The sequence below is a fragment of the Hylobates moloch genome, unplaced genomic scaffold (genome assembly GCF_009828535.3).
Source record: "Hylobates moloch isolate HMO894 unplaced genomic scaffold, HMol_V3 SCAFFOLD_6, whole genome shotgun sequence".
NCBI classification, from domain to species: domain Eukaryota; kingdom Metazoa; phylum Chordata; class Mammalia; order Primates; family Hylobatidae; genus Hylobates; species Hylobates moloch.
The window spans coordinates 147,345,497-147,366,920 of record NW_026652281.1 but is presented as its reverse complement, the minus strand read 5'-3'; the positions used below and the strand labels follow the sequence as shown (position 1 = coordinate 147,366,920).

The window sequence follows — 21,424 nt, the reverse complement described above, 5'->3', positions numbered from 1 at the left end:
GGGCTTCCCTGATGTAAGCTTAAGCAGGACAGGCTTGGGCTCAGGACCAAGGCCTCTGGAGCCACCGTCCTACAGGCTGGGTGACCATGGATAAGTGCTTCACCTCTCTGAAGCCTCGGTTTTGTCACCTGTAAATTGGCCATAATAATACCTAGGGTATATTTCCCAGGGTTATTGGGAGAACCAGTTAGAATATATTTTTCACATAAAATGTCATTTAGGTAATTATGGCTGTTTAAAGCCTTATAAACTTAGATCTTGCCCTCATAGACAGAAATGAAACAATTGCTGTGACTGGGTCTGATATCATAGCTAAACCCCTACACAAAACAACAGACTTATCATTCAAACAAATCAGTGAAAATAATTGGTCTTGTAAGTTGTCAGTATCCTGTGCAACAAAAGCATTGGTGGAATGACCATGAGCATTTAGTGGGAGTTGTAGGGATACCTCCTAGAGAAAAGATGGAGTTGTCGCCTCCCATGTGCTCTACTAAATCTTCTCTTTAAGTTTTCCCTTTGCCCAAAGCAACATGGACCATCTGTTTAATCAACCTCCACCACAACTCCGTTTAGTTCCTCAGGAAGCCAAGTCAGCAGCTGCTCAAACGCCTCATTCTAAGATGTGCTGATGGAGTATGGCCCGCCTCAGAGGGCCTCTCCCTTCAAATAAGTCTATATTGTCTGGTTTGTTTGTGAACAGAGCTAGGTAGGTGCTGTGTGGCTCAGAGAGGTGGCTGGAAGTGACCTTCCATGACTCAATTCCACAGGTTTGTTTGTAAGAACACAGACACACGAGTGGCCACTGACAATATGTGTTCCAACATTATATAAGGGGTATATTTTGCTCAGAAACATGCCCTGTTAGTTGTTGAAACCTTTTTTGCATTCCCTGAAACAAACGACACTATGGTGTATTTTCTTTTGGGGGTCAGTAAATAAGTCTTTTATGTTGACAATGATAATATCATATTCTACAATCTATTTGCATTTCTCTATCCTGTGGATTTTATTGCTTAGTATAAATCCCCAGGCTGAGGTGCATTAAGCTTCACTCAGAGAGAAACAATGCATTTTATCATAGGGCCGGACAGCTACATACACAAGATGCTACCTGCAGAGATTGGTTTTTGCCTGGATGTGCAGGAGAGATGCATAGAGAGGAAGAAATGCATACATGTGTGCAGGTTTTGGCGTGTGTACAAGAAGCCTGGAAGGATTTTCTTTGGATCTACATTCAAAATGGATTTCCAAGAGGAAGCTGTCTGAACACACACCTCTTCCCTGTGCTACATATGGTCCCATCTCTGCCAGCCAGGTTTTCAGGAAAGTGATCAGCACTGGCTTCAGCTCTGGCTAGAGCTCTTTGGCCAATGTGATGGGCAGAAAACTGGAATGCGGACAGAAAAGCACCTCAGAGGTTTGAAGAGTCGAGTCTCTCACCACCTTGCTGTAGGTTTTCTGAATACTTCTGAGTGTAGGAGCATTTTTTCTCAACAGGCAAGGCAGGAGCTGCTAAGATAAACCACGGCAGTAAGCTTGAGCCAGGGTTAGTATTTACCATTGATCGGCCACCAAGTGCTTGCTCTGTGCCATGCACTGTGCTAAGCACTGTCTCATTTAATATTTACAGCAATCTTATGAGGTAGATGCTACTGTTATCTCCATTTTACAGATGGGGAAACTGAGGCACAAAATTCCACAGCTGGTAACTTGCGGAACAGGAATTCAACCACTGGAGAGTCTGGCTGGAATTTTTTTGTGGCAGGAGAAAATACGCTGTCTAAATTTGCCTTGGGAAACCATCATGGTGGTCATAAAACCACTTCTATGGCTTGCCTTGACCTAGCAGGAATGAAGATATAAAGAAAGAATAAGCGCGTCGTGGTTATGACGAGATGATGTCTGTTGTGTTGTTTGGTGTCGGTTTCTGTAACGCCTTTCTATTTCAATCAAGGCTATTATCTTTTCCTCTCTTTTAGTGAAGTTTCCTAGAAGTAGAAAATGGGAGTGTATTGGGCATCTCAGAGTTTTCAGCTGAACTGAAGGGTCTGATGGTAACTTTACCTCCAAATCCCTGAGAGAAAAGTAGGGAGTCCCTGCTTCAGCTCTGCTCAGAAGAGCCCCCCGCACATGGTGGTTTCTGTGTCACTAGTCTGGTTAGGTTAACCAAATGGGTCTTCTAAATACCCAACTTTTAATAGAAAACTTCTGTGGCTTGGATTATTAAAGTCATACAATGCTTATTTAATGTGTTTCAAGTCCATCTATCTTTTTTGAATCTAAGGAAGACTTACTCGGTCAGAAGGAATAGACGGAAGAGGATTAATACATGATTTTCTTTTTCCCCTTTTTCTTTTAACTTAGCCCGAGACTTATTTGAATGCCTGTTTCATATGGAGCTTTTAAGTATAACAGTTGTGAGTGAAATTGCCCCTTTTATTTTCAAGGTAATTGAATTCCATTTTTCACTTTCCATTTCCCTCTAGAAAAGTCAAAACGTTTTCAGAGCCTGGCTTCTTAGTGGGTGATTTTCTAAGATGGAAACTTTAGAACCATAAAACATTCTAGTGTGGCAAAGGCATTCAGGAACTGGATGGCCAGGCCCCTTCTCCACAGATGAAGAGCCTCCACCAAGCCGGTCTTGGAGAACATATTGATTTCACTGTGTTTTTATTTGAAACACCAAAGGAATGCCCATATCTTGTCCTTGGGCCAGGGCTGGGGGTTAGGGGAGCTGGATTTCTGCCCAGAATCTTGTCATCTGTAGGGCAGCTGAGGGGCATTATTACTCGGAGGTCCCTGGAAACCTGTGCTAAATTGGTTTGGATCAGTGTCCATGAAAGTGTTGGACAAAGGAGAGTCGATTTTAGCTGGCACCTGGATATGACTTTAAATAACACTGTATCACAGAGTGACACAATGATTGTCCTCCCAACTCTTTTTCGGTCTTTCCAATTATGTTAGGGACAAAGTCTCAGTTTTGTGCTGTTGTGTCGAATTATCTTCTCATCTCTGTTTTTTAAAGACAGCAGATCAAGCCTTACTCCTAGGGCTTTAGAAGGTAATAGTTTCTGATTTGGATTTAATCACATTGTTTTATTTCCTTTTTAACATTCTTATGACAACTTTCACTTTATAGCAGTTTTAAAGGTAGGATAAAATTTTCATTTGAAAACAAGTTGGTTTGAGATGTTTTTCACTCTTACATAAAAGACCCACCTTCACAGCATATGAGCTTCTAAAGTTGGGGAAGCAGTGGCTTAGGTGGGCAGGCAGGAAATTCAAGGAGGTTGGTTTCTGCCAAAGTCAGAGATGATTGCCACTTACTGGAAGGCTGTGTTGGAACAGAGTGGGCACAGGCATTGGGAACAGAGCTGATTTCCAATCTTCCCGCTGCCCTCACTGCCTGTGTGTGCCTTGGCCTTCTTGAGCTTTGGTTTTCTCACCTGTGCAACAGGTTTCATGAGCAGTTGGAAGAAAGCAAATGAGCTTCATTTTCTACAACAGGGTGGGTGGTGTGGTTGATATTCACCCCAAAGGTGCAGGCTCCCCACTTCTATTTATTGCCAACACTCCGAGTTTGCTTCTGGATGGAAGGGGAAGATGGACTAGAGCTGATACCCCCTGCACCCTGGTGAAGAAATGCACCCTGAGGCCAGAAAATAGTACAAACCCATCTGGCTGCAACAGCCCAGCAGCATGAAGATCAAAGTCACGTGTGAGTTTTGTGCACGGGCAGCCTTTCCCTTTCTCAGGCTGCAAATCTTTGGCAATCGGAGGCAGGCTCTGAATTAAGCTTAATTAAAATTCACTCTTAATTAGGGCCATTACTTAAAATCAATTCTACATAATAAAGCTGTGTAATCATAATTAAGCCCCAGAAATGGGATTAGGAAGCACAGAATGCAAAAGCCAAACATGGGTGAGCCTGGTGCTGGCAGGGGCAGTGGCAGAGACTTCTCGAATTAACAGAATTTTTAAATAGCCAAGGCCCGGTGAGTGCTCTGATGAGAACCTCGATGGCAGGCAGCACAGTGAGCTAATCAGAAAAAGGATTTGAGATGAATGGGCCCCGAGAGGCAAAGCTCCATGGTGTGGTGTTACTGGCAAGAGGAAGGAGCGGCATAAAACAGAGGGGACCAGATGAGTCTCCTCTCCAGGCCCTGTTTCCCCAGCTGTGAAGTCAGGGTGGAGGGCAGCTGTTTCCCAAACAAGGATGTCTCTAATGACTGTCTGCAAACTCAGAACCCCTGATGTGGGGCTCTCTTGAGGGGATTTCATGGCAGCAAAGTCAGGATCGATGCCATCTGCTTGTAGCATGACAGGGGTCCTGTGGAGTTGAGTTTTGTAGTTGTTGGCATCATTGAGGTGGTGGTTGCCTATTTTTTAACTAATGAAGGGGGGGTGTGAAGTAATATTTGACAATCTCTTACTTCCACACTGATGAGCACATAACAATTAGGAGCTTGGTTTTGGAATGAGCCAATCAATTTTGAATTTTGGATGTGCCAATTATTGGCCAAGTGGTCTAGGGCAATATTTACTTCACTTTTCAGTTTATTCAACTGTTGTATGAGATTATAATAATAGTAGATACCTTGAAGGTTGTTCTGAGAATCATGCACATGTGTATAGCACAGTGCCTGGCAAATAACAACTAATTTTATATTGTTTCAATGTATTTATAGTGTTAATTATATTTACATTTTGAATTTGCTGTGCATCAAGCACTGTTCTGTTTTATATGTATGAGCTAATTTTATTTTCACAATCGCTCTGAATAAGCATTATTATTTTCTCTGATTTCTAGATAAGGAATCTGAGGCTCAGAGAGGTTAAGTACCTTGCTTAAGGGCACAAAGAAAGTAACTAGCAAATAATAAGAGCCATATAAATAATAGTTATTATTATTATAACGATACTATCTATCTGTATGTGCTCAGAAGCTACAGTGAAATTCCCGGGGAAGTCAGTTACCTGTACTCATCCTCCAGAACCCAAGCCTGTGCTTCTAACACTGCCAGAATAAGGCCAGGCATTTGAGTTCAGAGCGAAAGGGCCTGCCAGGTGCGGATTCTGGAGCTGTGGAATTGGAGCCGGGAGGGAAAGCCAGAGAGAGCTCCTCCCCATATCTGTTTTACTTTAATTATTTTATTATTTTATATTTTATTTTATTTTATTTTATTTTATTTTATTTTAATTTTGAGATGAAGTCTCTCTATGTTGCCCAGGCTGAACTCAAGCTCCTGGGCTCAAAGGATCCTCCTGCTACTCCGTTTCCTGAGTAGCTGGGATTGCAGGCGCACACCACCATGCCCAGCTCCATATCTGTTTTTTGATTTAGTGTTTTAGTTCAGAGGGTGCCTCACACCTCTCACGCCACATACGTGAGTGCTAACTGTGTGTGTGATGCTGAGTTTGCCTGGACATACACTATCCTATTTAGTTTTTACCACAGCCCTGCAAGTCAGGAAGTATCACTCCCATTTTGCAGATGAGGAAACTGAGGCTCAGAACAGCAAAGCTCATTGACAAAAGTGAAATATATCATTTGACCCTAAATTGGCACGGAGCTGGAAATTGGGTTTTCAATCCATTTCATCAAACACTATGCAGTTCCAGAAAAGTTGCTCAGGCTGGGGTGCCTCCCAGACTCTGCCTCTGCTCACAGCCAAGTCAGCAGCTCAGCAGGAAGGATCTTTTTTTTTTTTTTTTTTTTTGAGATGGAGTCTTGCTCTTATTATCCAGGCTGGAGTGCAGTGGTGCAATCTCAGCTCACTGCAACCACCTCCCCCAGGGTTCAAGCAATTCTCCTGCCTCAGCCTCCTGAGTAGCTGAGATTACAGGTGCACACCACCACGCTCAGCTACTTTTCTGTATTTTTAGTAGAGACAGGGTTCCACCATGTTGGCCAGGCTGGTCTTGAACTCCTGACCTCAGGTGATCCACCCATCTCCACCTCCCAAAGTGCTGGGATTACAGGCATGACCCGTCGTGCCCAGCCAGGACCTCTCTACAACTAGATTTAGAACCAAATATGCCTTGGTACTGGAGATGTCTTGCAGTTCACATTTCCCAGACAGCCTCAGGCCTATGCAGTGATTCCCTCAGTGGTATCCATTCTGCTTATGTGCCTCCAGTGAGGAGGACATCACCACTTACTAAGCTAAATTCTCACTTTCTTTGACAGAGTAGAGCCAGAGAGAAATTTGTCCTGGGCCTAATATTCATGAAGGCTTTCCAATTCAGACTCGATATTATTGCCAAGTCCATGTGTTTGGGTGAGTATATGTTGAAAGCATTAAATTGTTAAATGCAAAAGTTTCCATCATATCACAATTTTTGCAAATCTGTGTTAGAATTTCCTCATTTGTTAATATGTCAGGAACATTAATTGAAAAAGAAAATAGGATGGGGTCTGGTCCATTGTCCATGCCTGGGGGCCCAGAGAGTTAGCAAAGACATTCCTCGTTGAGCTCAGATTTGTACGTTTGTGACATTTCTGCTCCCTGGCAAGGGTCCAGAGAGGACTGGCTCAGGGAAGGCATCTTGTGCCGCTGCCACCTTTGGCTCGGCTGTGTGGGCATGAAGGGAAGTCTTGCTCGGATAAGGAAGAGTACGCCATTACTGCCCAATGCCAACCTGCTGCAGCCAAGGGCCCTCCTGTGGTGGGGAGGAGGGTAAATGGTGGACAGTAGGGGACCTGGTGGCCAATTCAGGTTTCCTAGGATCCCACAGAGCCTGCTCTGTAAGCAAATGGTGACCACTTCCTTGTGCCTGCACCAGGCACCCCGCTACACAACTCCAGGGGGCACCATTCCCATGATATTTTATGTCAATGCCTCTCTGTGGGGTTGTGCTACACGGAGCCCCTGAGGCAAACCTCAGCTCCAGAGAGCTGAACCCCACATGGAAATGCTGAGGTCCTGGTGCCCACAGACCTTGACTGCTGACGAGAGGAGGCTGCCGGCCCTCTCCCTGCACAACCTCTTTGTCCTTCAGCAAAAGAGTATTTGCCTCTATTTACACTAAATAGAGCCAGTTCCACTTGCTGGTTCCTGTATTTTGGGCAAGCCAAGCTGGAGGCCCCTGAAGCCGGTCCGAGCAGGCAGCCGCGTGTCCTGGTGGTGGTCATGCGGATGGCTGTCCAGGTCAGGTCCTCCTCCAACGTTTACTAAACACCTTATCTCCTTGAAAACACATGAGGTAATGTTTATGAAACATCACCCTGTCCCTTCCACCAGGCGGTGGGGGAACTGGGGGGCACTCCCTTACCTTCCTTGCTTCCCTCTGCCCTCTTCTGCTCCCCTCATTTGGGTGAAAAAGCACACTGGGCCTTCCCTCGCTACAGGCCTTAGCGGAGAGCAGCATCCTCCACGGGCCTTTCCAGGCCTTTCCATCTGCTCCATGTCTCCACTTTCCAGGGCACATTCACCGCCCCCTGGGAGTGTTGTTGGCCTCATTTTATACTGGAGGAAACAGGCTGAGAGCAGCAGAGCCTCTTGGCCAAAGTTACAAAGTGGATTGGTGGTGAGCTGGGGACCCAGGCTTCTACCTCCCAAAGCCCCCTCTGAACTGCTGTATTTGTGATAACTACTCATTTAAACATTCCTGATTTTTCTACAGATGGATGACTGGGTGGATCAACAGCTAGTTATATACATACATAGAGAAAAGATAGCTGAACACATGAATAGGTGGATAGAGATGGTTGTGTGAGTGGATAGATAGAGAGGTGACTGCAGACAATTCTGGAAGAAAACAGGAGAAACTGTGGGCAACAGCTGCCTCTAGAAGGGAATAAGGCATCTGAGGAAGAGAGAGAGAGAAAGAGAGATGACTTTTCTCTTTTTTGCTCTCTCTAAACTGTTGGGATATTTTTTATGTGCATAAATTAGTTTTTAAAAATCCCTTTTTCTATTTTTTGCCCTCTATTCCTGTGTGTCTACCTACAGGAGAAATCAGAAGCCAACACACTAGAAAAGTTGCAGGAGATTCCTAGGGGAACCCACAAAGTCACTTCCTTGCCAGAAAGCTACTCCTCCAGATGAATCCAGTGCATCGGATGGGCTCAGATGCACAGGTGGCACAGGCAGACCTCTACTGAGAAGAACAACAGTGGAAGGCAGGTGAAACTCACATTTTGGAGTCTGAGAGCCATGTGGGCCCACCCCAGTTACGTCTACCCCTGGTCGGTGACCAGAGAATCCTTTAGCAGCAACAGCAGGGATGTTTATTTCACTGGTATGTATAAAGCGACTGATTGAAGACAAGCTGTATGCCCAACAACTTGGAACTGGTTAAGTGATTTTTGGTTCAGCCACACAGTGGAATATCATGCAGCCATTAAGAATAAATCAAAAATCCTATACTTTCCGTATTCAACTTTAGCCTGCAAACAACTGAACAAACACCTTCATAATTAGGCTTCCTCAGATTAGAACGTGAAGTCAAGTCAATGTGTGTCAGAAAGTTAACAACAGCTAACTCTTGGTTGTGGTATTCTGAGTAACTTGTATTATTTTTCAGTTTTTTTTCCCATTCCTAATGTGCAAATGTACTATTTTTATGGTAAAAAAAAAAAATACACATTTGTAAAGAGCAATAACATAAATCTCTGCATAGGCAAATTGGAAGGAAATCAGACAAAATGATACCTTTTGGTAGTGGAATGATAAATCATTTTTTTCTTCATTAGAGTTTCTGAATTTTCTGCATTTGATATGTTTACCTTTATAAAGCGTCAATCATATTTAAGATGATTTTTTAAAAGACAAGTAGACAGGGAAAGAGAGGTCTGCTGTTGCAAAACCAAAGCTGGAGGCTCTCCAAAGCCCACTTATGTTAGTCAATTGATATTTCATGAACCTCTAGAATGTGCAAATCACTATCCACTGGGATTGGGAGGGTGAGAAATACAGAGATGAAGGAGATACAAACACTTTAATCAAAGAAATCAGTCCAGTTGGGAAGAGAAGGTTCTGCATTATATAAGTTGCAAGGTCTTATCCAAGAGGTTAGTCTGTCAAGAGTAATAGCAATAATTACACAACAATATGTCAGAGTGGCTGGGAGCTCCAGCTTCAAAGCCACCTAGCCTGGGGAGAAACTCATTTCCATTTCTTAACCATATTGGGCCTGAGCCTCAGTTACCTACCTCTTCTGTAAATGTAAACTACCTCTTGGGGTCATTGTAAGGATTAAATGAAACTTGAGCCTAACGGGGCTGAGCTAGGTGCTTTGCAAATAGTCCAACCTCAGCATAAGGCACATTATCATCATTATGGCTGTGGTGTTTGTGGTCACCTATCTGCAAGTCACGCTTTCACAGATATGGCTGAGCTGGGATTTGAACCCACTTTGATCTAATTCCAAAGTCAATGATTCTACTCCAATCAGACAGTGCATCTACTCTCTATACCTAACTGAAATTTGTTCTAAACCTCACCCTAAGGTCTTGCCAGAAAGAAAAGGTAAATTTTCATTAAAAGATGAAAGGAGAAATGAATCTGTTTTAAAAGACATGAGAGGAAGAAGGAAATATCCCTTCATGCAGGATTTTGCAACTTTGTCCATGCTTCTGCAGGGTGTAAAAGTAAAAATCCTACTTTCATGCACGTCCGTGTGAAGAGACCACCAAACAGGCTTTGTGTGAGCAACATGGCTGCTTATTTCACCTGGGTGCAGGCGGGCTGAGTCCGAAAAGAGAGTCAGCGAAGGGAGATAGGGGTGGGGCCGTTTTATAGGATTTGGGTAGGTAAAGGAAAATTACAGTCAAAGGGGGGTTGTTCTCTGGCCGGCAGGGTGGGGAAGTCACAAGGTGCTCAGTAGGGGAGCTTTTGAGCCAGGATGAGCCAGGAGAAGGAATTTCACAAGACAATGTCATCAGTTAAGGCAGGAACAGGCCATTTTCACTTCTTTTGTGGTGGAATGTCATCAGTGAAGGCAGGAACCGGCCATCTGGATGTGTATGTGCAGGCCACAGGGGATATGATGGCTTAGCTTGGGCTCAGAGTCCTGACATTTCTGTCTTCTTATATTAATGAGAAAAATAAAATGAAACAGTGGTAAAGTGTTGGGACGGCGAAAATTTGGGGGGATGGTAGGGAGAGAGAATGGGCGATGTTTCTCAGGGCTGCTTCGAGCGGGATTAGGGGCGGCGTGGGAACCTAGAGTGGGAGAGATTAAGCTGAAGGAAGATTTTATGGTAAGGGGTGATATTGTGGGACTGTTAGAAGAAACATTTGTCATTTAGAATTATTGCTGATGGCCTGGATACGGTTTTGTATGAATTGAAAAACCAAATGGAATAAGAGAAGGAGAAAAACAGGTATTAAAGGTCTAAGAATTGGGACGACCCAGGGTATCTGATTAGAGAGTGCCTAAGGAAATTCAGCATAGTCCTGTCAGCAAAGATTATTTATTTACTTCAAGAGTTTAGAGTGGCAGTTTGGGGATAGCACCAGGAGATATCAGCTATGATGGCTTGGAGAAACAGTGTAAGCTGGCAGTGTAAACAAGAGCAGGGCATGTATGAGTAGTTGAGAATGGTGAATAGGAGTATGACTAGACAGAAGATAGTAGGGATGACAAGTTTTTTGGGGGCAGTCTAAGTTAGTCTGGTGTCTGGAATGAGACTGGGGCCTAATAAAAAGGAGCATCTATACAGGAGCTCAAATGGGCTGTACCCTGTAGCATTCTGAGGATAGGTCTGACTTCTGAGAAGGGAAAGTGGTAAAAGTATTGGCCAGTCCTTTTTAAGTTGGTGGCTGAGCTTGGTGAGGTGTGTTTTTAAAAGACCTTTAGTCTGTCACTGAATACCAAGAGCCTGAAAAAATGCTTGGCTGATTTGACTAATAAAGGCTGGTCTGTTATCAGACTGTATAGAGGTAGGAAGGCTAAACTGAGGAATTATATCTGACAGAAGGGAAGAAATGACCGCGGTGGCCTTCTCAGACCCTGTAGGAAAGGACTCTACTTATCCAGTGAAAGTGTCTACCTAGACTAAGAGGTATTTTAGTTATCTTACTTGGGGCATGTTGAGTAAAGCTAATTTGCCAGTCCTGGGTGGGGGCAAATCCTTGAGCTTGATGTGTAGGGAAGGGAGGGGGCCTGAATAATCCCTGAGGAGTAGTAGAATAGCAGATGGAACACTGAGAAGTTATTTCCCTGAGGATAGATTTCTACGATGGAAAGGAAATGAGAGGTTCTAAGAGGAGGGCTAGTGGCTTGTACTATAGCATAGCCTGCCTTTGCTGGTGTGTGGCGATTAGGCCTGCTGGAACTGCCATCAATAAACTAAGTGTGATCAGGGTGAGAAACAGGGAAGAAGGAAATGTGGGGAAATGGGGTGAACGTCAGGTGGATCAGAGAGATGCAGTCATGAGGGTCAGGTGTGGTATCTGGAATAATGTGAGAGGCCGGATTGAAGTCCGGGACAGGAACAATGGTAATTGTAGAGACTTAACAAAGAGTGAGTACAGCTGAAGGAGCCGGAGAGCAGACAGTATATGCATCAGGTGTGAGTAAGAAAATAGATTTTGGAAATTATGAGAGCTGTAGAGAGTGAGTTGAGCATAGTTTGTGATTTTTAGGGCCTCTGAAAGTATTAAAGCAGCGGCAGCCGCTGCATGCAGACATGAGGGCTAGGCTAAAACAGTAAGGTCAAGTTGTTTGGACAGAAAGGCTACAGGGTGCAGTCCTGGCTCTTGTGTAAGAATTCTGACCTCACTAACCATGCCTAGGAAGGAAACGAGTTGTTGTTTTGTAAGGGATTGAGGTTTGGGAGATTAATTGGACACGAGCAGCAGGGAGAGCACGTGTGTTTTTATGAGAATTATGCTGAGATAGGTAACAGATGAGGATGAAATTTGGTCTTGACTGAAGAAACGGGAGCTGTCTGTGAAGCCTTGCAGCAGTACAGCCCAGGTAATTTGCTGAGCCTAATGGGTGTCAGGGTTGGTCTAAGTGAAAGCAAAGAGAGGCTGGGACGAGCAGTGCAGGGGAATAGTGAAAAAAGCATCTTTAAGATCGAGAACGGAATAGTGAGTTGTGGAGGAAGGTATTGAGGACAAAAGAGTGTACGGGTTGGGCACCACAGGATAGATAGGCAAAACAATTTGGTTGATAAGGCGCAGATCCTGAACTAATCTATAAGACTTGTCCGGTTTTTGGACAGGTAAAATTGGGAAATTGTAAGGGGAGTTTATAGGTTTTAGAAGCCCATGCTGTAGCAGGCAAGTGATAACAGGCTTTAATCCTTTTAAAGCGTGCTGTGGGATGGGATATTGGCGTTGAGAGGAGTAAGGGTGATTAGGTTTTAATGGGATGGTAACGGGCATGTGATCGGTTGCCAGGGAAGGGGTTAAGATGTCCTATACTTGTGGGTTAAGGTGAGGGGATACGAGAGGAAGACACGAAGGAGGCTTTGGGTTGGGGAGAAGGACGGCAATGAGATGCGGCTGTAGTCCAGGAATAGTCAGGGAAGCAGATAATTTGGTTAAAATATCTCGGCCTAATAAGGGAACTGGGCAGGTGGGGATAACTAAAAAAGGTGCATAAAAGAGTGTTGTCCAAGTTGGCACCAGAGTGGCGGAGTTTTCAGGGGTTTAGAAGCCTGGCTGTCAATACCCACAACAGTTACGGAGGCAAGGGAAACAGGCCCTTGAAAAGAAGGTAATGTGGAGTGGGTAGCCTCTGTATTGACTAAGGGGATGGACTTATCCTCCACTGTGAGAGTTACCCGAAGCTCGGCGTCCGTGATGGTCTACGGGGCTTCCGAGGTGATCGGGCAGCATCAGTCTTCAGCCGCTAAGCCGAGGAGTCAGTCAGAGAGCCTTGGGCCAGAGTTCCAGGGGCTCTGGGAGTGGTTGCCAGGTGAGTTGAACAGTCCGATTTCCAGTGGGGTCCTGCACAGATGGGACATGGCTTGGGAGGAATCCTGGGCTGCAGGCATTCCTTGGCCTGGTGGTCAGATTTCTGGCACTTGTAGCAAGCTCCTGGGGGTGGAGGTTCTGGAGGAATGGCTGGCCGCTGCGGTTCAGGCGTTTGGAAGTTCTTGTGTGCTGGAGATGTGGCTGGGGTTTGTCTCACAGTGGAGGCAAGGAATTGCAACTTTTTTCTATTATTGTACACCTTGAAGGTGAGGTTAATTAAATCCTGTTGTGGGGTTTGAGGGCCGGAATTTAATTTTTGGAGTTTTAATGTCGGGAGCAGATTGGGTAATAAAATGTATTTTGAGAATAAGACGACCTTTTGACCTTTTAGGGTCTAGGGCTGTAAAGTGTCTCAGGGTTGCTGCCAAAGGAGTCATGAACTGGGCTGGATTTTTATATTTGATGAAAAAGAGCCTAAACGCTATCTGATTTGGGATAAAGAAAAAGGAGCATTAACCTTGACTATGCCTTTAGCTCCAGCCACCTTTTTAAGAGTAAATTGCTGGGCAGGTGGGGGAGGGCTAGTCACGGAATGAAACTGTAAGCCAGACCAGGTGTGAGGAGGGGAGGTGATAAAAGGATTATAGGGTGGAGGAGCGGAGGCTGAGGAAGAATTGGGACCTAGCTTGACCTGGCGAGGAGCAGCCTGGGGAGGAGGGGAGAGGTTAGATGGGTCTGTAGAAAAGGAAGATTAGAAAGACTCAGCGACGCTTGGGATTGGGACTGAGGGGACAAATGGGAGGGAAAGAAGGAGGATTTGGGACGAGTTGCACTGGGCACAGAGACGAGGAAGGGACCAATGTGTAAAAGAATGCCTGGACGTCAGGCACCTCAGACCAGACCGTTTGCCCATTTTACGACAAGAATTAGATCTTGCAGGATGGAAAAATTGAAAGTGCCATTTTCTGTCTATTTGGAACTACTGTCGAGTTTGTATTGGGGTCAAGCAGCATTGCAGAAGAAAATAAGGCATTTAGGTTTTAAGTCAGATGTGAGTTGAAGAGGTTTTAAGTTTTTGAGGACACAGGCCAAGGGAGAAGAAGGAGGAATGGAGGGTGGAAGGTTGCCCATAGTGAAGGAAGCAAGCCTAGAGAAAAGAGACAGGGAAGGAAGGGGTTCGGGGGTTCTTACCTTCCAGAAAAGCGGGAAAGGGGTTGAGGCACAGATATAAGGGGTTGGGGCACAGAGATAAGAGGTTGGGGCACAGAAATAAGGGATTGGGGCACAGAGATAAGAGGTTGGGGTGCAGAAATAAGGGATTGGGGCACAGAGATATAAGAGGTTGGGGCACAGAAATAAGGGATTGGGGTGCAGACATATGAGGTTGGGGTACTTGTCCCTCCTCTAGAAAAGAAGGACTTGCTGCTCAGGGTGAAGGAGAAGGGGTTGGGGGTTTCTTGCCCCCCAGAAAGGAAGAGAAGGGGTAGAGACACAGAAGGGGTTGGGGTACTTGCCCCTTCCCCAGAAAAGCAGGATTTGCCACTAAGGGTGAAGGACCAAGGCAGGCATCCCTGGGTGGTCTGACACCTCTGAAACCTGGGTGAATAATCAGAGAGGAGTCCCTGCAATGATTAAACACCAAGGGAAGGCTGCCTTCCCTAGTCTGTGACTGGTGCCGGAGTTTTGGGTCCACGGATAAAACGTGTCTCATTTGTCTCTACCAGAAAATGAAAGGAACTGAAATTAAAAGAAGGGAGAGATTGAAGTGTGGCACCAAGATTGAAAGGAGAAAGAGGTTGAGGGATAGTGAGGGAGGTTGGAGAAGAGAGTAAAAAGGGGCCACTTACTGGATTTGAAATTGGTGAGATGTTTCTTGGGCTGGTTGGTCTGAGGACCTGAGGGCGTAGGTGGATCTTTCTCATGGAGCAAAGAGCAGGAGGACAGGGGATTGATCTCCCAAGGGAGGTCCCCCGACCTGAGTCACGGCACCAAATTTCATGCACGTCCATGTGAAGAGACCACCAGACAGGCTTTGTGTGAGCAACATGGCTGTTTATTTCACCTGGGTGCAGGCGGGCTGAGTCCGAAAAGAGAGTCAGCGAAGGGAGATAGGGGTGGGGCCATTTTATAGGATTTGGGTAGATAAAGGAAAATTACAGTCAAAGGGGGGTTCTCTGGCAGGCAGAGTGGGGGTCACAACGTGCTCAGTAAGGGAGCTTTTGAGCCAGGATGAGCCAGGAGAAGGAATTTCACAAGACAATGTCATCAGTTAAGGCAGGAACAGGCCATTTTCACTTCTTTTGTGGTGGAATGTCATCAGTGAAAACAGGAACCGGCCATCTGGATGTGTATGTGCAGGCCACAGGGGATATAATGGCTTAGCTTGGGCTCAGAGGGCTGACACCTACACTTTCCATATTCAACATTAGATTTAAAACAACTGAACAAGCACTTTCACAATTAGGCTTCCTCAGATTGGAATGCGAAGTCAAGCCAACGTGTACCTCTTACTGCAGAAGATTTCTGCACTGTGAATGTGATAGGATTTGCCTCCTTAACCAGAGGGTGCTGGTTTTTCCTGGCTGGAAGGTAGAAAGTCATGAACTGCGGACAAAGCGCAGGGAAGGGGCAGCATGTGGGGAAGAACCCCAAGGATCTCAGTATGAAAATAAAGAGGTGTGAGCCAACTGCCCATAGGTTTGGGCTATGAGTCTGGGGAAACTGGTTCAAAATCAATGGAGGCCCAAAGGCAGAGGGAAAATTCTGTTTATGGACTTCCATATCATTCAGAAATGTTACCTCCTTGAAAAGAGTTAATATATTTTTTCTTTTTGAAAAATTTCAATAGGTTTTTGGGAGACAGGTGGTGTTTGGTTCCGTGAATAAGTTCATTAGTGGTGATTCCTGAGACTTTGGTGCACCCATCAGCTGAGCAGTGTACACTCTACCCAATGTGTAGTCTTTTATCTTTCACTCCCCTCCCACTTAGAATAATGGTCTCCCAATTCCATCCAGGTTGCTGTGAAGGCCATTATTTCATTCTTTTTTATGGCTGAGTTGTATTCCATGGTGTGTATATATATATATATATCCCACAATTTCTTTATCCACTCATTGATTGATGGGTTTGCGGGCTGGTTCCATACTTTTCCAATTGCAAATTTTGCTGCTATAAACATCCATGTGCAAGTATCTTTCTCATATAATGATACATTTTCCTCTGAGTGGATACCCAGTAGTGGGATTGCTGGATCAAATGGTAGTTCTGCTTTTAGCTCTTTAAGGAATCTCCACACTGTTATCCATAGTGGTTGTACTAGTTTACATTTCCACTGGTAATGTAAAAGTGTTTCTTCCTGTCTCTCTGGTCATCTGTCTTTTTAAGGGATCTACCTAAACTTAACCATAACCCATCCCATCCACCTCATCTTGCCTCAAACTAGGAAATAGGAGTGCAGAGAAGAAAACAGTACAGATAAGAGTGCTGGAAGGTTGTATGTTTGAATAAGAAGGAACACAGGTAAATGGATCAGGTTGCAAGTGCAGTACCTGAGGCAGGTATGAGGTAGTAGCTAATGGGGTGAGGTAGGCAGAAAAGGCTTCCAAAGAAGCAGGTGCTTGAGTTGGGTCTTCAAGGCCATAGTGAGTGGTTTTCTGGTGGATCCGAGAAAGGAAGGTGAGTTTAGGGAGAGGGAAGAGCCTGCAGTAAGGCATGAGAATGTACACTGTGCCTTCAGCGAGCTTGGTGGGTGGCAACGTCTGGATCCCAAGTGTGTGTAGAGGAGACTTGGCACAATAAGGCCACGAGGCAGGTAGCATGGCCTCCAGAGGGTCTTGGCTGACAAGCTGAGGGACATGCTGTAAGGGTAAGGGCCAGGGGAAGAGATGGACTCTGACTGGCTCCCTGGCGGTGGGTCCCCTGTGTGCTCAGCGGCTCATGGATCACAGAGGATAACAGGCCCGTACCTCCCTATTGCCCAACGTGTTATTGTGTTATCACATCTTCAGTTTGGAGAGAAGAATTAAATTCATCTAAGTTTATCATTTACCAGATGACTTTGGATAAGCACATATTTGGAACCTCAGATAATTCATCCATTCATTTGCTCATTCAGAACAGTTCTTGTACATCACTTTATATTCAGTGCTGCTGAGGTTTCTTTGGGGGCTACACAGGTTAGTAAGGCTTGGTTTTCATCTCAGGAACCTTATAGCCAGAATGAGGGAGAAGTGAGTACTAACTCCACCGTGTTATCCCAACAACTTTGCTATTCATTTCCCTTACCACCACCCCTTCAAACACTTCAGTGGGCTTTCAGCTTTCAAGAAAAATGCAAACTTTTATCTGGGCCTAAGAATCTCTATATGCATTACCCCTGCTCACCTCCAGAGAGGCATCTCCTTCTACCCCCTCCCCTCCTTCTGCTCTATCCTCATCGCCCCTTTTTTCAATGGTCCTGACAGGATCCCCTTCAGCCACAGGCCCTTAGCAAATGCTGCTCTCGCAGCCCAAGTCATCTTCCCTGGTTCATGCCTACTTCTGATTAAAGTTACCCCTCCGGAGAGTGTTTCCGATCAATCTGAATTGGCCAAGTCCTTATTACACACTCTCAAACTCCACAAGATGTCCTTCATAGCTCCCATCCCAGTTATAATTAGTTTGCATTTATTTGGACAATGGCTGTACTAATGTCTGTATTCTCCACAAGAATGAGAGCTTCATGAGAGCCAGGACTGTGTGTTTTCTCAAAATCAGCTTTATTGTGGTCTAATTTGTGTATAATAAAAACACCCATGTTAGGTGCACCTATCAATGAATTTGTAGAAATTTATTTAAAATGTCTATATTTGTGTAACCACCAGCACTGCAATCAAATACCGAACATTTCCATCACCTGAAGAGGCTCCGCGGTGCCTCTTCTCAGTCTGTCCCCACCCTCAGACAACCACGGATCTGCTTTCTGTCCCTATAGACTAGGTTTGTCTTTTCTGCAGCGTTGTGTGAATGGAATCATATGCTAGGCATTCTTTTGTGCCTGGCTTCCACCACTCGACATAGGGTTTTGAGCGTCATCCGTGCAGTGTGTATCAGTAGTCGTCTCCTATTTATTGCTGAATGATACTATTTTCTGAGTGGCTCATGGGGGTTACCTCTGTCTCTTCAGGCAAGCCATCAGCTTCCTGGGGGCAGAGGCTACATGTCCTGATACTCTGACACTTGTTATGAGTCTGACACATAACTGACCTTTGAGGGTGGCATAGTCCATCTTCTCTGACCCAGGGTGTGGGAGTGACTCTGTCCCCACACTCAACAGTCACCATGACACACACAGCAGCCCTTCCCTCTTCCCTCCAAACCTCACAAGTTAAACCTCTGGGCCCAGCAAGCCCAAGCACATCTGCCTCCCTCCAGAGTCATACTGATGCTTCCAACAGCCACAGGGAGAAGTTCCGGATCAGCCATGGTGATGAGGGGGCAAGGCCAGGTGATCATGGAGGAGTCCCTCCAGCACTGTGAACTTTGATTTCCTTCTTTGTCAAGTGGAGACACCAATATCTACCTCACAGGATCATTAAGGTGCTGTGCAGAGTAGGAAATACAATGTGGTACATTGATGGTCAATTTGATCACTTAATTTCACCCCGTCCTGAGTTAACTGCCTGTGTTACCCTTTCTCTCCTGGACCTTCAGTTTCTGTTCCTGTCAGGTGAGGGGTTGAACTAGAGTTCTCTAAGCTGCCTTCCATCTTGGACCCTCTTGGATTCTAAGCTGTGGAGCAAGAGAGAAGGGACCTGTCTGGTTTTCCAGCATTGGAAAAATTGGGGTGATTTTTTCGAGAACAACTGACTGCTTTGAAAATTCTCTTCATGGGTAAAGGAAGTCAGCCCCTAGTTTCCAGATCAACCAGTGTTTTGCATCCATAGGCTTAAATCTGTAGCTATTTCCAAGACCATTAGGGACAATAATAGAGCTCCTTATTTCCGGGTGTGCTGGCTGGTGCGACAAAGCATGTCCTTTGCTGGGAATTGGAGCGTTAATGGGGATAAATGTGTCCCAAGTCACGGGCAGAACAGGAACAGTATTAAATTTTGGAAGCCAGTAGTCAAGTTAAAACCACCTCTATGTGGGCCTATTCAACAGAATATCCCGGGGTACCTACTGTGTGTTAGATGCCTTACATATATTGTCATTCTCAAAAGCTCTATGATAAGGACATTGGGCCACATTTCAAGATGGAGAAATGGGCTCAGCGGGGCATGACTTTGCATATTCCCTCAGTCAGTAAATGGCCAAGTTGGGGCCAGAATACCAGGTCCTTTCCACTGTAATAGGCCCTGGACTAGACACAGAGGCTGTAAAAATATTTCAGAGACCCTTGAGTTCTTTGTGGCCAAAAAGAAAAGGCAATAGTTTAATATTTACTAAAGAGAAATCCAAGAATGTCAGGACACCCATAACTTAACCATCTAATTTAACTTCCTCATTTTACTGAAGAACAGATGGAGGTCTAGAGAGGTGATCTGACCTGCCCAGGTGACAGGTGGCTGGCCGCAAAGCCAGAGCTGTTACCCAGGGCTCCTGACTCCCAGGTTAGAGCTTTTCACTGCTGCAGTGCCTAACTCCAGGGACAAACTGGAGGACTGTTGCCAGAACAAGGAAATGGAGAAGTAGGAACAAGACTAATTCCAAGTCATCTGCCTCCATATTCAGAGTTCAGAGTAAAGAAAAACACAGTTCCAGGAACCCGTCAGTGGAGACTATTTCATAACCACACTTTAAAAATAACAAAATGCCATGTTCTTTTCCTGTGACCTCCTGCAGACCCAAGGACAAATTTCAGAACAGCCATTTAGTGAGATTCTGTTTCCTTACTCCAGACCCTTGGACGCCCTTACTTATTAAGACCCTAAGAGATCCTCATTCACGAAGACCCAAGTACTTCTGAGCAGAAATTCCCATTTTGGAATTTTCTCATTTTTATTCCCAGTGGTACCAAGGACTTCATTTAATATGTTGCCCTAAACACCCTTTGTTTTGAAAGTGTAAACATTAAGTTGTCTTTATTCATCAGTCACAAATTGTTTTTTTCCTCATTTTATCTTAAAGACAAATAGAAACTTTGGATGAGTGTGAGATGGGCAGGGAATTGATGGTTCTAATGATAGCTGCCCTTGACCGAGCCCCAACCCCCTGTCAGGTGTTCTGCTGAGAAAGCACGTGACTGGGCTTAGCTCATTTGACCTTCCCAACAACGCTTGGAGGTCAGTACCATTATCCTCATTCCACAAATGTAGGGACCAATGTTGAAAGAAGGCCATCTCAATAGGAAGCTGCAGGGCTGGGGCATCTGAGCCACTGAGCTATACTATACAATTTTCTTAGTCTCTGCAACTTGAGGCCAAAAGAGCACTTGCAGACACATTGGGAACCTAGGGCCCTTGACTTCCTCTGAGCATCCTGAAGGAGTGGGCCTCCTCCGAGAAGCTGAGGGGGCTGAGGAGCTGTACAGGGTGAAGGTAAGATTCAGGTGGATCTCAGCCATCCTGGGAGCACTTGGCCAGGGCCCACTGGGCCCCTTAACATTGTGCACAGTGACTGCTCACTAAACCAGGACCCAAGCATCCCACAAGTGGGAAGGGTGGGTTGCACGACACATGAGGCAAGATAGATGGGTTTGCATGCCAGGCAGACCCCCATCTGGTCTGAACCCCAGATTCTTTTACTGAAGAGCTATGTGATTTTGGGCAAGGGTTTTCATCTCTTCAAGCCTTGGCTTTCTCACCTGTCCAATGGGGCCAGTACAACCTACCTCAGTGTTACTTCAGAGGATTCAATGAGAGCTGACATTGTCCAATGCTTGGAAGACAGTAGGTGCATAATAATTGAGAGCTGCCATCCTTGTTACTTTCCAGGTGGTGCTCCAAGAGCCCCCTGGACTCCACACCTGAAATATTCTATGTCTGCCTCACCCAGAGTCTGTACCGCACTGAGACTAAGCTGTGACTTTAGACATGTCTTGCACCAGCGTCCAGGACCAGAGCGGCCCTCTGGGCATCACTGTTCCCCACTTCACAATCTAGGTAGTAGCTTGCCTCCTCATGCAAAGACTTGGGGCTCTGCCGTCCAGGACAGTGGTGCTGGACAGTGACCTAGAGATGCTGACAAGCAAATGAGTTGAAGGCAACAGAGAATGGAGAAAAGATGGGAGAGAGATAGGAGAGAGATGTGGGGAGTAATCTGAACTCCGGGAGGCAGGACGCTGTGGTCAGTGAAGGACAGGGGTGTGGTGTCCCACAGACCTGGGTTGAAAGCCTGGCTGTCCTCTGCATTAGTGTGTCACTCCGGACAAGTCACCAGCTCTCTCTGAGTTTCAGTATTCTCATGTGTAAATGAGGATACTAATAGTTCCTCCTTCAGAAGTTTGTTTTTCGGGAGGATTTAATGAGATAATGTATGCAAAGCACAGTGCCTGGCTCATAGGAAGTGTTCAATATGACAGCCATGATCATCACAATGATGATTCTCTCCTCTAGTCAAGTGATCA

At 45.4% G+C, this 21,424-nt stretch overlaps 1 long non-coding RNA gene across 1 annotated transcript in view; it reads left to right on the top strand.

Moving 5' to 3' along the window:
• The window catches only part of LOC131383687 (uncharacterized), a 38,283-nt gene extending 29,890 nt beyond the window's left edge, over positions 1 to 8,393 (top strand). Inside the window, exons 2-3 of the long non-coding RNA XR_009213898.1 lie at positions 6,194 to 6,284; positions 7,959 to 8,393. This is a non-coding gene — a long non-coding RNA (uncharacterized LOC131383687). The remainder of the gene's footprint in view (positions 1 to 6,193; positions 6,285 to 7,958) is intronic.
• Positions 8,394 to 21,424: the final 13,031 nt, after the last annotated feature.